The sequence below is a fragment of the Orbicella franksi genome, chromosome 2 (genome assembly GCF_964199315.1).
Source record: "Orbicella franksi chromosome 2, jaOrbFran1.1, whole genome shotgun sequence".
Classification (NCBI taxonomy): Eukaryota; Metazoa; Cnidaria; class Anthozoa; order Scleractinia; family Merulinidae; genus Orbicella; species Orbicella franksi.
In genome coordinates, this window is record NC_138146.1 from 20,416,165 (window position 1) to 20,430,725 (window position 14,561).

Sequence of the window (14,561 nt, forward strand, 5' to 3'; positions counted from 1 at the left end):
AAGTTCAGAGTATTTTAAGTTGCTCATTTCAAGCGTATTTATTCCTGGGTCAATATTACTCCTTGGAATGAATCAGAATTTCTTTCCTCTGGCTTCAGAGTTAATGTCTGGTTCAGAATCATTTATCCCAACAAGGACCAACATTGCCTGTCTTAAGGCTAACATTCTTCTGCAAAAACACTGATTGATTGCTCAAGGAATTAGTTTGTTTTGGTGGGGTGGAAATGTTTGGGTAATCCTTTAGGAGGTTGCGAAATTCTTAAGATTCTGAAACAAAATTTAAAGAGAAAAGAATTATTTGCACATTGTTTTTATGTAAGTTTAGCAAAAGTCATGTACAAAATACTTACTAGTTACATACTGGATTTGCAGGCAAGTTGTTAGAGTCATAGATCACAGGATTAAGGACTGTGGACCCAGGACTGGGGACCCAGGCCAGAGGACTCTTACAGAGGACCCAGAACCGAGGACCCACGACGGAGGACCCACGACAGAGGACCCACGACAGAGGACCCAGGAGAGAGAACTCAGAACAGAGTATCAAGGAGCAAGGATAGGACTGAGGACTGACAACTGGGGATCAAGAACAGTGGATGAAAGCAAGCCTTGAATGATGAACTTTCATAAGTTGAATTATAGATATATTAAGGTATATGAGATATTACCGGTAGCAGAGATGGCACAGTGCACCTTGCCCAGAGGGTTTTTCTCCGGGTACTCCGGTTTCCCTCGTTCTTGAAAAACCAATATTTCCAAATTCCAATTGAACAAAATTGGCGACATATTGCTTTGGGCCAACTGAGATGAAAAAATTTTTTGATTACTCAAGGTAAACATTTGTAATACCAATTTATTACTCTCTGTTCATTTCCTAGTTACATGTGCACATGTGGTTTTGCAGTCTCCTTGCAGCTGTTATTTTAGTTAATGAGCAAATTGGGAAGAAGCTTTACTTTTTTTCTGTCTTTTTTAAAGATCTCTTTTTTTAACCATAGGTAAAGGGAAATTCCCAAGTCAATCAATCGATCAATCAATCAATGAAACAATCACTCAGTAACTCAATGGTTAAGATAAAATGCCCAGGATATGCAGCTAACTAAAATAGCAATTACCAACCTTTAAATTTATCTAGTTGCAATTTAAAGATCTTTAACATTGTATTCCAATACCACTTTGATGCACATGTAACTAGTTCCCATGGAAACAGAGTATTGAACTGACCAGTGTGTTGTGTGGGTGTCGTTCATTTGCAAATAAGTGGCTTGCTTGTTACATTTTCCACACAATTCATTATATCAGAGCCGGAAATTATGCCAATAGCAATCATCACTTAAAAATTAACTGAAACTCAATTATGGTTAAATCTGTTTCTGTGAATTAAAAGTTTGGTAATTCTTGTTGTATTTTCATGCGTACAGACATAAAACCAAAAAAGAGGCGACATTTTGTTCCAAATTATCTTAAAAAGTAAATTTTCGCAAGTATTATTGTCAAATTCAGAAATGGACAATAAAATTTCAAAACCCATGTAGAAATAAACCAAAATATATTATTCTTTATCCAAGAAAAGAAACCTAAACTGAACACTCAGTCTGACTCAATCAAAGTTAAACTATTTAGTTCTTAATTAACACTCTCTACATTCCACATTGTAGTGTTTTTAATCAGATGCAACAAGACTTTGACACGCATTCTTAGTATTTAAAGAACTCATAAGAATAGGACTTTCAGTTTTAGGAATTTGAAAATGATGAATGAGTCATCAAAAGGTCTATCAAAATTATTATTGCTAATTGTTATTCTTAATTGTTTGTCCAAAGCCTCCGTTACTAGAAAATACAGTCAAAACTTATTTACCATTTTATTTATTTTGTACACGTGTACAGACATTTTGGGTGCTAATTAAAAATTCTCATTTTTTAATTCTAAGATGCTCTTAAATTTAAAGCTAAAAATATTCCTGTTGAGTTCTAACAACAATTTATTTCAGTTCCTAAAAGGAAATTGAAGTTACACTTTTTTGATATATGTACAGGCATTTTGGTGTACCACCAAAGAAGTCAGACAGCAGGATACAGTAAATTTGATTTTACAGAAGCCACTTATTTGCTCATGAAAACCTAGTTTCTCCTTCTCACAAGATTCCTATTGAGCAGCTTTATGGAGAAATCTGTTCACTTCCATTGGTTTTCCTCGGAAATCTTAAATTGAGCTTGGAGTTGAAAAACAATATCTTTTGCCAACATCAGCATAAGAAACCTTTTAAGGTTCTCTTCATTTTTATGTCTGATTTTGAAAAAAATATACATGTACGTTGTACTTGAAATACCATTGCCAGAATGCTAAGCTATTTGCTTTTCTTGAGAAAATTGTTCCCTGTATTTACTTAAAAAATAAAATACATTTTTTTAATCCAAATAAACTTGTTTTGGGGAAGTAGCTGCTCAATAGGAAACTTGTGTTCAAGAAAATATTTTACCTGTATTTTTTGTAGTTTCAACGTGCATCATGCTCTAAAATCGTTGGCTAATTCAGTTCTCACTGATCACAATTATTTTCTTTGGGTGAGCAACATTTTCAATTTTGTCACTGAGGTTTTTTTGCTGAGATCAATAGCATGATGGTGCTTGAAACTATGATATTGTTATTTTATAACCTTTGAACAAAGGAAGCTTCCTAAAACTACCCTTTTGTGGTAATGCAAGTAAATTCGATTGGCTGATCAAGAACTTATTAATTGAATGCAATACCAATCAGCTGCTTTTCACAAATTTATTCAATTTACTGAGTGTTATACGAAATTATTATTTATTACTTGATCAGTATTGCAAAAAATTCTGAGCTATGTTTTTCTAAAATAATGCATTTAAAGTGTATTCAATTGTAGAACTAAGAAATTATGAAATCAATGCCATACCAATCTGTAGGATTTCACAAATTTATATAACTAACATGCATTTATTGTCACACGAAATTGTTTTTTTCTTTCTCGATCAGTTTTAAAAAAAACGAATTCTTTTTTCTAAAATAATTTCTTTGCCTCCTTTGTTTAAAGGTTCCACAGCAAGCTCATTAGCACAGAAGTACAAAATTACTTATAAACTCAGCTAAGCAAACACTACAAATTTTGGTGTCATAAGGTCTTCACATTAGCATTGACACTAACGTGTCAAAGAGAGGCCAAACGTGGGGATAGTCAGGAGAACAGGGGTGTAGGACAGACCCTTCAGATATAGTGGGCGTTCCTAGTCAGCGATAACATTGGCATCATAGTACATGTATAATAGAGAGAACATTAACCCTTATGGTTATTTTCGTTAGGGTTTCGATGCAGTAGTTTTCAGTAGTTCAAAACCACTAAGGGAATCGGGCATTTTAATCCTAATTTCCTCCAAAAAGTGTTAACGAAGGCAGATTGAGTATGTCTAAGTATTATTACTACTCAAGTATCAATTCAATAGCAGAACTAGTTAGTTACGGTATAAGTTTTTTTTTAACTGAAGTGTATAGTCTTTTTTTTGCTGTGCTAATGAGCTTGTTAGTTTTTTTCTTTGTGGATTTGATATTTTCTACTGAGCCTAGTATATTTTAGATTATTTTCAGGAACTGAGATGGCCCATACACCCGCACACAACACAAATGGTCAGATTTAAATCTAGCCGATCGATGTCCCTGCAGGGTTGTGGAAACTCTTGCTCTGAGGACGGTGTTTCTGACGTTTCTCTGCAATATTCCAACTGAGAAATCTTGGTGAGTTTATCTGTTCCGCTCATTTTTGATGGAGGCACTAGGACACTTTGATGGTGTGGTCGTTTGCTCTCAAGTGGAGAAGGCATTATGGGGGAAGGTGAGGGTTGGCTTTTCATGTCTTTTTGGCTTTACTTGACAACATCAGAAAACCACACCTTTGTTCCAATTGGCTTGAAAGATGTTTGTTTTCAATCAGTGTTTCTAGAATTTTTCTGTTGTTGAGGGTGTAAAACAGTAGTGCTTTAGTACAGGTCACGGGTAGTACATTTCCAGGATGTTGGGGTTAGTTTTGAACAATGAAGGTCACTGATCTGGCTTGACTGGAATTTCACAAGCGACACTAGATTGAGCTGATAGCCATCTAGGATTCTCCTGAAAGAGCTAATTCTCGTTTAGGGCTTTTCTTAATTAGAAATAATAATTTTCTTTTCGTTTAAATTCTGAAGATAATAACAAATTAGGTATCGAATGAAAATAAATTAGTCACAATTATCTTAACAACAGAATTTACTAACACTATCAGTCCACAGTTCAAAGGAAAATGAAGAACATTAGCCGCTTAAAATATAAATTAAAATTATCTGGAATTACAACTTTGGCTTTTTTTTCTGATTAACTCCAAGAATTAGTTAACCTAAAAGAACCTAAAAGCAGTCTCCTGCGCTGGCGTTACTTGAGTTGTCACGCAACACTTCTTCCCGGAGTGCTGCGTGATGATACAAATAACGCCTATGAAGGAGGCTTCTTTTTGGAAAATTTTGATCTTAGCTACTAAACATATAGTTACATTTTCCGTTATGAAAGTTCAAAGCGTAGGTCAATTGTTCATTTTGACTTCCAAAACGTTTAGCTAACCTCGTAAACTTTTTTTGTAACCAAACATATCCATAATTTGATATGAATTTTGTACGCCTATTGTTTATCTTGCCTCCTTTAACTTAGTTAATCTTAAAGTTGGTTGTTTTTTTTTCGCTTAACTTTGGCCAATTGCTCATTTTGATTTCCAAAATCTGAGATTTACCGCGGAAACTTTATTTTTTGACTAAGTACATAACTTTAAGCCAATTATCAATATTGCATTCCAAAACTATAAATTCAACTTCTAGAACCAAGCATATATTTTGTTTTTTTTTTCTTTTTTAAATTCGAAGGCCAGTTGTTCATCTTTACGTCTTAAACAAACTAAAGAAACTAAACCTAGGAAACGTTTCTCATCGGTTTTTTTGCTAATACTTGCTCAACTTCGTTGTTATCCTCGGGGATGCAGCGGCAGTTAATCGTGACGAGACGAAGTAATCCGAACGTCGGGTCGATTTTGCCGCTCGGTTTACGTCGACTCTTCCGACTATCTGCCCTGAGCTTCCGAGGATCCTTCGTTGTTTAATGTTATTCAAAGTCAAGATTAACAATAACAAAGGCACAAATAAATTAGAAAATTCCATCGTGTTTGCCTTTTTTTAAAGACGATTTTAACTGTGAATATTTAATAAGATTTACTCTACGGAAATATATAAACTACGATTCTTTCGAAAAATATTTGGATTTTTTTGTACAAATTAGACTCGATCGATTTTAAATAACTGAAACTAAATATCAAAACAAGGTTAACGCAATTCTAGGTGATGTGAACGGACGAAAATCGCCCGTTTCCTTTCGCTTTAGTATTTATTTACTTTAGCAAAATACGCTTAAACCTGAAAACAAATTACTAATCTTTCATCGCGTCAACTTTGATCTTATTTAAACATAAGCGAAAGTTCCTAAACTTGTATCAGCTCGGACGGTAGAGTTTCAAGTGACTTGTGTTCTTTTGGTGAAGTTTGTGGGAGGTCAGTCGGCAGGAGGTTCGGTCGGCAAGTCAGATCAATGATTTTTTGCGTTGGATTCTTTTCTTGGCATCCATGGAAATTACTAAACATGACTTGTACTTTAGAGCTCCTGTTTTCCTTGTCACTCTAACGGAAATTTCTAGATACAGTGCTTGGAACACGCATCTTAAATTTTACTATTTTGGCATTAATCTTTTTGCGCATTACTTACGGCTCTCAAAGCTAATAAAAATTCCAATTCAAATGGTGTGGTATTATGACGTAGTTGAGTGAAACCGAGGAGGCATGGGGAGCAAACTCTCACCGCCCTCATTATGCCATCTCCACTTGAGAGCAAACGGCCATATCATTAAAGTGGTCAAGTGTCGTCATCAAAGATGGCGGAGCAGATAAACAAACCAGGATTTTAAAGTTGGAATATTAATGAGGAACAGAAGGAACACTACAACTCATAGCAGAGTGGGAACAACCCGACAAGCAGGGACAAGATCGGCTAGATTTTTTTTTAGTTTTTTTTTTTGACACAATAAAAACGCAAATAAAGAGAGTTTTGTGTTGTCGTTTTTACCAGCAGTCCATAACTAACCAGGTAAACACTTGTGTCCATGACTAAGTCCTGATATACAGTGTAATCTGTCACGCAACTTGTCCCGCGATCTTCTCGAAAACGGCGTGACAAGTTAATGAAACATCGAGCCGTGTAACACAACGCGCAACGGACAAAACGTTTGCAAAACAAGTCGCTTCAACGGTTACAGAAAGTAGAACTAAGTTCCAACTTTCTCCGACCGCTGTAGCAACTGTTTCACATAAATTCTGTCCGTTACACGGTATGATAAACGACCTAATGTTTCATACAACACACTTGACACACCGCCATCGAAAACATAAGAGATTAGTTGCGTAAGAGATTACACTGAATAAGAGGACCACAAACCAAGTTCTGCTTTTAAGAAAACCACTACTTAAAAAAATGACTGCCATAAAACTCTCATTGTACTTCTATCGCGTTTTCGCTGTAGTATTTGCGAGTTGCAAACTGTACTTAGTTGCTCAAGAAGTCGACTTTTAAATAGGTTGGCCCATGCCTATTCACACTTTGCGTAACTGTCAAAGAACGTCTTAAAGTAAGCGTGACGCAACTCTTTGCATGTCACGCTATAATTTGGTTATAGAAATCTAGACCGCAATTCACAGGCGTAAAAATGCGTAACATTAAAAACTCCAATTAGGCTGTCTTAATTTAATAGAAGCACGGGCGATTGAAAATTCCCTCGAATTTGCGAGATGTGAACCTGTAACTCGCTGTAGCTCCTCGAAAATCAACAACAAACCCTTCAGCGAGTAAAAGAAAGCGCTAATTGTTTAAAAACACGCGGAACGCGACAATTACTTTTTTGCCCGATGTTGACGTCAAAAGCGTTCGTTCCGAAAAAGAAATAATCCGGAGAACCCATTTTCCAAACTGAGCAACTAAGCACATTTTGTACCTCACAAATAGAGCAATGAAATGGACACAAAGACGCACTACAAACGGGAATACAAAAACAACGACTGGATGATTCAATGCACATTTAAATTGTGATCGTAAATTTCCATATAATTTTAAGAATTTTGCAATATTTCAAGACAATTGATTTTGTAAAATATGAATTAAAGATTAAAATAGTATCCAACTTTGGAGACGGCTACATCCTCAAGGAAATTAAATGCATGTTTTAACTTTCTTTGAAATTGTAAATTTTCAAATAATTATATTGTATCGAAATGTAGAGACAGCTATATCCTCAAGTAGTGCGTCTTTGTGGTTCAGAGAGCTTTATAACATACATTGCATTTAAGCAGCGATTTCCTTGTACCCTCATATCACTAACTTTACAATGGCCTAAATTGTTTTGTCAAGAGACTTCACTTAAAACACCACCCAAATGGGGTGTAATCATTTTCATGGATTTTCCGCGAGTTCTGGACCATAAAACAACCAAGACTTAATAGCCTAATTTCAAAGGGATTAATAAATAGAACAGGCAATTGACATTGATTTTGTACTTATCACTTCAGCAAAAGTTTAAACAAAGTTATGAGTGTTTAGTATTAAAAAGAAATAAAATATCTGAATCACACAGTGAAATCCCAATTCTGATTTCCAAATTCATCAATAATGCATTGTAATAAACCTGCATAGTCAAAGTAATGAGAGTTTGACAGAAAATTAAATCTTTTTGAAAACTCGCAACGTTTTTAAACTCCATAAAGAACCAACGATAAAACCACCGAATAGCAAAGTGGAATCACAATTTAGTAGAGATCGAAACTAAGTCTCTTTGATTGAGGTGATAGACAATTGACACTTTGGAACTTGAAAACACTCGTCCCCCTGCCCTGTAGAACTTTTGAATACCAAAGTGCAGTTGCTATTATTTTTTTTTTGTACTTCTGGTCATCAACAATTCATTTTAACACTTGCACATTGCACTTAACTGGTGATTGACAGATTGAACAAAGCAAAATATTTCAAACTTTTTTCATTGCCAGTCGTCATATTTTCCAAGTATTTGATAGATTTGGGTAACTTGCAAAATGTATTGTTTTCAAACTCATGCTGAAGGGATAAGTGTTAATAAATAACTGAATGGTGAAGTCATATTTGTACCAATGGGCCACTGTACAGTAACTACAAATACCACAGACATGCAGAGCTAAACTGAGGTCAAGTGAAAACTAACAGACATCGCAAACAATAACGTGTATTCTATATAAATTTGTTAAAAGTGGATAACACCTCAGAGAAGAATGTTGATGATACAGTAATGTGAATAAACAAAAACAATGAAAGCATTCTTCAAAATTTGTAAAACAGCTCTTCAAAGAGTAATAATATTAGTTACACAATAATTTTATTCTAGTTGTCAACTGTAGCAACCACTGCTAAAATCAATCAGTCCTTAACATGTTTTGATGAGGAATCTTCAATTTAGCAGTTACTCAATTGTCAATTTGCCAAATTATATTCACTTTCTTAGCAATTAATTTATCACATGGCCACAACAGCAGAGTTTTTGTTCAGCGTGTCAATAAAAATTCATTGGACTACAAAATGTCTCTTGTTGTGTTAAAGGAGATGGTCACTCCAAAAAAAAAAATAATAATGATAAAAACCTTGCACTAAGTTTAGCCGCTCACTGAAGTTTCAGCCTCTAAAGTGCAGGTTTTCCTTACGAAATTCCTCTCCAAGGAAGCCCAAAATTTGACATCGTTGCCGCCATTTTGAACAGTGCTCAGCAGCCAGGCTGCATTTCCATTGTGTCATTCTGTCCAAAAGATTTTGTCCAAATGGCTTCCGCCAAGCCTTTTAACTAATTTTGAGCCAAACATGCTCCAGACTCAGAAATGATAGCATTGAAGATAGTGACGTGGATAATAGTTTGGAAAAAATATATTTTGATGCAAGTCAGATGCAGGTTTTTCTCCTTCCCGCCAATTTCAAGTCAGAGACTTTTGGAGTGACCTATTTTAAGTTGAAAAAAATCCCTTGACTTCTGATGCTGAGTTTCATTTTACACTAGCTAGAAAGGGAACTTTTGGAAAAAAATCTCCTTTACAATTGGACTGCAGAAATATTTTAAAATATGCAGGCACATATAAAACAAGAATGACTGAAATGGTAAGTCATCTACATTCAGAAATGTTCTCACTCTCCTGAAAAATTACTGTATTTCCTCAGCTGGCCCCTTCCCTCTGTAAAGAGTCCAACCTAGCCATTTATTTTTACTTGTTGTTCAGTACCCCTATCATGGATAAAAGCAGAATTATACCCTCCAGCCACCTTCCCCTCCCCCCCGAAAAAATATTCTTTCCATCTCTGTGTCAAAGATTTATTGACCCAGGTGTACATACTTTGTAACATGTACCTATGAACTGGCAAGATTGCCACGTTGTAGTATGCTTCTCCCCTCCCCCTTATTACTCCTATGCCAATCTTTTTTTGATTCTAATGATCTAAATGGCAGGGTGTTGTCTAGAATGTGAAACCAATCAGGGGTACATGTACGCGTATTTCTCACATTATCACAGAACAATCTCTTCCACTGATCTTCAGGCCCATCTGTGTAAGGACACCAACCCAAACTCTGATCCAGTGCAATTTTTCAACAACGACAAAAACTTGCAGTTTGCTTGAACTTTTTGGAAGAGGAGAAGGAAGGGGGAGGAGGGTGTTAAATAATGAATTTTAGTCAGGATTTCCTTTCAACTCCTTCTATGCAGTATCCCTTATAATTAGCCCCAATCTCTTTCTTTTCCTGTTTTGATCCATATGGTGGGTGATCATATTCTAGTGTAGCAAAGAAACAGCAGCTCAGCACTCTTTCAGCCATAAATTTCTAAGCCCTTCCAGTTGACGTTAAAAAAAAAACCAGAATTTCCTGGTGGTGTCAACAATAAATTTATACATTCAGATCATTTGATTGTTTTGTACAATCCCTGAACTTTGAATTGGAAGTGTTGATTATATCGAGTCTCCATTCTAATAAGGAAGTCTTTCCAAATCTCCTTTTCAACCTACAAATTGCGGTTGTGATATTTGATATTACTATAATTACATTGTAATCCCTTCTTCTAAAGAGCTTCCCCTTCTTACATACATGTATGGGCAAAAATCAGGAAGTCCAATAGGGGTTTCAAGGAGGAAATACAGTAAAATCATAAAATATAACCAAAGGAAATGTTATCCACTTTAAAACTAATTTGCTTACTGAGACAATGAAAGCATTTTAAATTATTTACACGTCTGTGGTATTTTAAAATTAAAAGCAGAACTTGGTTTACATCAAGGAATGCAATGATCAACTCAAAACCAATCCTTAACCTGGGAAACCCCAGGAAATAATAGTGAACCACGACAAGGTTGCAGAGTAGTGGGGGTGGAGAATTGAGTAATACATTACAGTATGTCCCATTCTGAGGTGCCGAAAGGAACAACAGAAAAAGGAAGGAACAAAGAAAAAAAAATTGGACAAGTATCATTAAGTAGTCTGTCTAGTGTGAAAGCACTGGTGCTTTGATAACCTGTCAAGCCATTATGAAAAGGTAGTAATCAGTGACTGATCAGTTATGGTCCGATTCAACTGGTTTACTTTTGGTGAAGTTTGACGGTGTTGAGGCTGCTTGAACAACATCATGTGAGTTCTGTTGAGGTCAAGAAATACTGTAGTGACTACTGTAGGGGTGAGTAGTTGTTGGTATAAGTTGAGTAGTGTCTGTTCTTAGTTAGTTTCGTGGTCACTTCTATAAAATGTGTTGTGCTATAAGTTTTCATTTGAATGGAGTTAGTTCAGTAGTTTGGTCTAGTTTTTTTTTTTTTTTTTTTTTTCACGGGTACAGTACAAAAGGAACCTTCCCATTTTTTCCATTTATTCCCTTTCCCTGATTTTGAAAAAGAAAAATCTCCTGACTATTTTGGATCCTATAATAATAGTGCATTAATCAAAAAAGGAAAAAAAATGGTGCATTTTAATTCGTTTTCTGCTGTAGAATTTCATGACTTGGGTACCCTTAAGGGATGCCCTTGGGGGATTCCCCTGAAGGAACCAGGTTAAGTTTTGATTTGATCATTGCATAAGAACACAAGTGTTTACCTGGTCCTGGATTGCAAAAAAAAAAAAAAATCATTATTCTAGAATAAGCTTGTGGATAATATCCTCCTCCTGTCTTGTCCTCAGGTATTTTGTCTTCAGCTGTTCAAAAGAAGAAATAGAAACACTTAGATACTGTACAAATGTTTATAGTGTAGTGGTATAACACCAGGTGAAATGGTCCCCAGATTAAGAAGCCTTCCCAAAGTCCTGGAGTTATGATGTTGAACACAGCACTTTACTCAAACAGTAACTTACTTCACCAAGAATTATAAATGGATACCAGCAACCTACAGTGGAACCCTGTTAATACAGTCATCAAGAGGCCATGACAATTTGGCCATATTAACGGGTTGACCGTATTAATGGGGTAGGGTCAAATTTCATGCCTGGTCTAAACTGAGTGACGTTGTTATGAGTATCGTTGTAGAGCAGGGTTGTTTCCAGACAGAACTCAGGATCGCCGGTAACAGCAACAAACTAATTTATTTCCGTAAGATAACTTCACGAATTTAGAACACTAAGCTTCTTCAAATTTGAATCAATCTCTCTTACAGCAGAACCTCTCGCTCTAATATACATGAGGCTTAAAGTTCTAGAAACTTCTATTTGGAACTAAATTAAGTAGTTTGACACAGTTTCTAATCTGAGTAATGACATAAGGATTAGAATGTTCTGGAATGTCCTTATACAAATTGGTCATGGCTGGCCGAGTGACCGTTTAAACAGGGTAAGATTGTAAAGGATTATACAGGTTGGGATTTCAAAATGTGGCAGCTGGTCATATTAAAGGGCTGGCCGCATTTACAGGGTTTTTCTATGAGAAAAATGTATGGGCATTTTGCCAGGACAAAAAAATGTGGCATAATAACAAGGTGACAGTAAGGTGGGGTTCCACTGTACTAGACTAACAAGACAAATCAACAGAAACAATTACAGAACAATGCTTTACAAGTCAAAACAAGTCAGTCTGCCCAAAATTAGGTTGATTCTGAAAAAACGAAAATCGGCCCAAAAAGCAATATAGGCTGCTTTTTTGCATGAAACCCTTCAATTATTCAAAGTGAGATGCCAGCACTTAAATCCTTCATCTCTTTGGTTACATTTATTTCTCTGTCAAGTTCTGTCATCAACTGACTTGTGAAATGTGTTGCAGTTTACCCTAGCACTAGTGAAAATTTTAAGTGTTAATAAAAAAAATTGCCAAATGAATGTGTTGAATGCATTTTGTTGTTATCAAGGGTTACATTAACATTTACAGCAGGAGGGCAACCGGTTTTCACAGGCAGGCAAAATTCTTTCAACCGAAAACCTTTTCCCTAGATGGTAAAACCAAGCTAGCAAAATCATCCTCACAGCCGGTCAATTTGCCTGCTGCCTAGCACCTCATGAAACTCCTGATTTATTATTAAGCGACAGTGTCATAGTCCATGTATGTGTGAAATGTTGAATATCGTTACAGAATTCTGTGTTCAATACACCATTTGAAAGGTAAATGTATGCAGATTCTTAAGATAATAAAGATACATACAATGGACACCTGCAGATTCCAGAAAATATCCATGCCCTTCCATCTTCATCTAAACCCCTTTCTTGGCTTAGGAAATTCCACTGTGCTTAGGAATTCAGTAATCAATCAACTGCTCCCTTCCCTACAAAAATTTCAGCCTCCAGGTTATTCAACAGTCTGCCAAATAACATCAAACTTGAGTCTAACGCTAAAACATTTGCGAGGAAAGCTTATAAGTTTTTGACAAGTAAAAGCATTTCAAGCAAATTAATTTCCAAAACATATAGCAGTTTACACATAAGCTTTATTGCCATGTGTTGTCTCATTCCAGGTAAATTACCCTAAAAACTCTTGTTTAAGACAAATAACTCATCTGAGATAAAATTATTCACCATTCGATTTATTTGATCTTGTTTGCTGTGTGTGTGTGTGTGTGTGTGGTGGGGAGCAGCACTCGCGAGAATACTGAAGATACCGCCAGTGGGAGGGGGCAACATTCACGAAAATACACATATCGGGGGGGGGGGGGGGGGGGTGTCATACATGATGGTGTTTCAAGCAGAACGAAGCTAACTTAGAAGCAAGCTGGAACCCGATCAAAAGGGAAAGAAATACATATTGCTACAGTTAACAATGTAAATAAATCAAATATATTTTGTTTGTCCAAAAAGCTTACCTGCAATCCGAGTTCAATCGCTCGCCAACACTGAAGCTCTCCAGCTCCAAGCGAAGTTCTTCCCTGAATATACAACAGGTACACTGATAAGGAGAAAGTCCTCAATACGAACAAAGCATGAAAGCACTTCAAGGAAAGGTACTAAATACACAGTGAATAAGAACAAATTAACCTTTCAGTCTGCCTTTTTTTCAACGCCCTCATTCAACTTCCGCGGTTCAACAACACGAACTGTTGTTGCAAAGAATGCTGGGAGCGTTCACTTATTTCGCGCGTTACCCACGCGAGTTGGTGTCGTGACAATATTCGCGCGTAATCCATATTTCGCCCGGGTGTGTGTGGGGGGTGGGGGGAAGAGGGGGAATTGGGGGGTTACTCCCAGAAAAATTGGGTGGGGGTGTGCGGCCCGCTTCCCAAAACCCTTACTCTATTAATGACCAAAATCTGTGATTTTCCCTACCCTATTTATAACCGGACCAAAAATTCCAACCCTATTTATGACCTGACCCTTACATCAAAACACTGTTACAGACCCGCCTTATCGACTCCCGATAACTCGAGCCTTCAAGGGAAATTGAAAAAGGTTCCAGTTATGAGGAGTTCGAGTTATCGGGAGTTGAGAACAAAGGACCGGAAAGAAGGAAAAAGCGGTGTTAATGTTTTTCTTTTCATGCAGTCAGGATTTTAATCAAATTTAACTGCACTTCAAGGAAGCCAAGAGATTTATTGACATTTTGGAAAAGGAGTTAAGAAGTAACACCTTGTGAAAACCAGCAGAACCTGAACTGAACTGACACGTTTTGTGTAATGTAAAAGAAAGAAAAAAGTTAACACGGCTGCTTCAAAAATTTAATGTTTTGGACTACAGTACACTGTTTGTTTTGACTTGTCACGTGTTGACGGACATGGTTCGAATCATCGAGGGTAAAATTATATAGAAAATGACCTGAAGGAAAACGAAAATTGTTTTGAGTTAGCGGGAGGTTCGAGTTATCGAGAGTTCGAAGTTACCGAGGGTAAAATTACAGTAAATGTATGACGGAAATCCAGGGGAAATCGATTAATGATAAATTAATGTTAAAATGCCGTAATCAGAATTTATGACGGGCTTTTGTTGGTTTTCTTTTCGATAATGCTGAAAAAGTGGCTTCTTGTCAAAAAAA

At 36.3% G+C, this 14,561-nt stretch overlaps 1 protein-coding gene and 1 long non-coding RNA gene across 2 annotated transcripts in view; one reads left to right on the top strand and one right to left on the bottom strand.

Moving 5' to 3' along the window:
* LOC145478553 (signal recognition particle subunit SRP72-like) overlaps positions 1 to 6,103 on the top strand; it is a 35,397-nt gene extending 29,294 nt beyond the window's left edge. Inside the window, exon 25 of the mRNA XM_081456613.1 lies at positions 373 to 6,103. The gene's annotated coding sequence lies outside the window, so the exon portion shown is untranslated. The remainder of the gene's footprint in view (positions 1 to 372) is intronic.
* A 1,517-nt stretch (positions 6,104 to 7,620) lies between these two features.
* On the bottom strand, positions 7,621 to 14,252 carry LOC145478555 (uncharacterized). Its single transcript, XR_014048293.1, has 4 exons — positions 13,571 to 14,252; positions 13,399 to 13,461; positions 12,744 to 12,864; positions 7,621 to 11,314 (listed from the first exon to the last, which is right to left on the bottom strand). It is a non-coding gene; the product is annotated as an uncharacterized LOC145478555 (long non-coding RNA).
* Between the last annotated feature and the right edge of the window lie 309 nt (positions 14,253 to 14,561).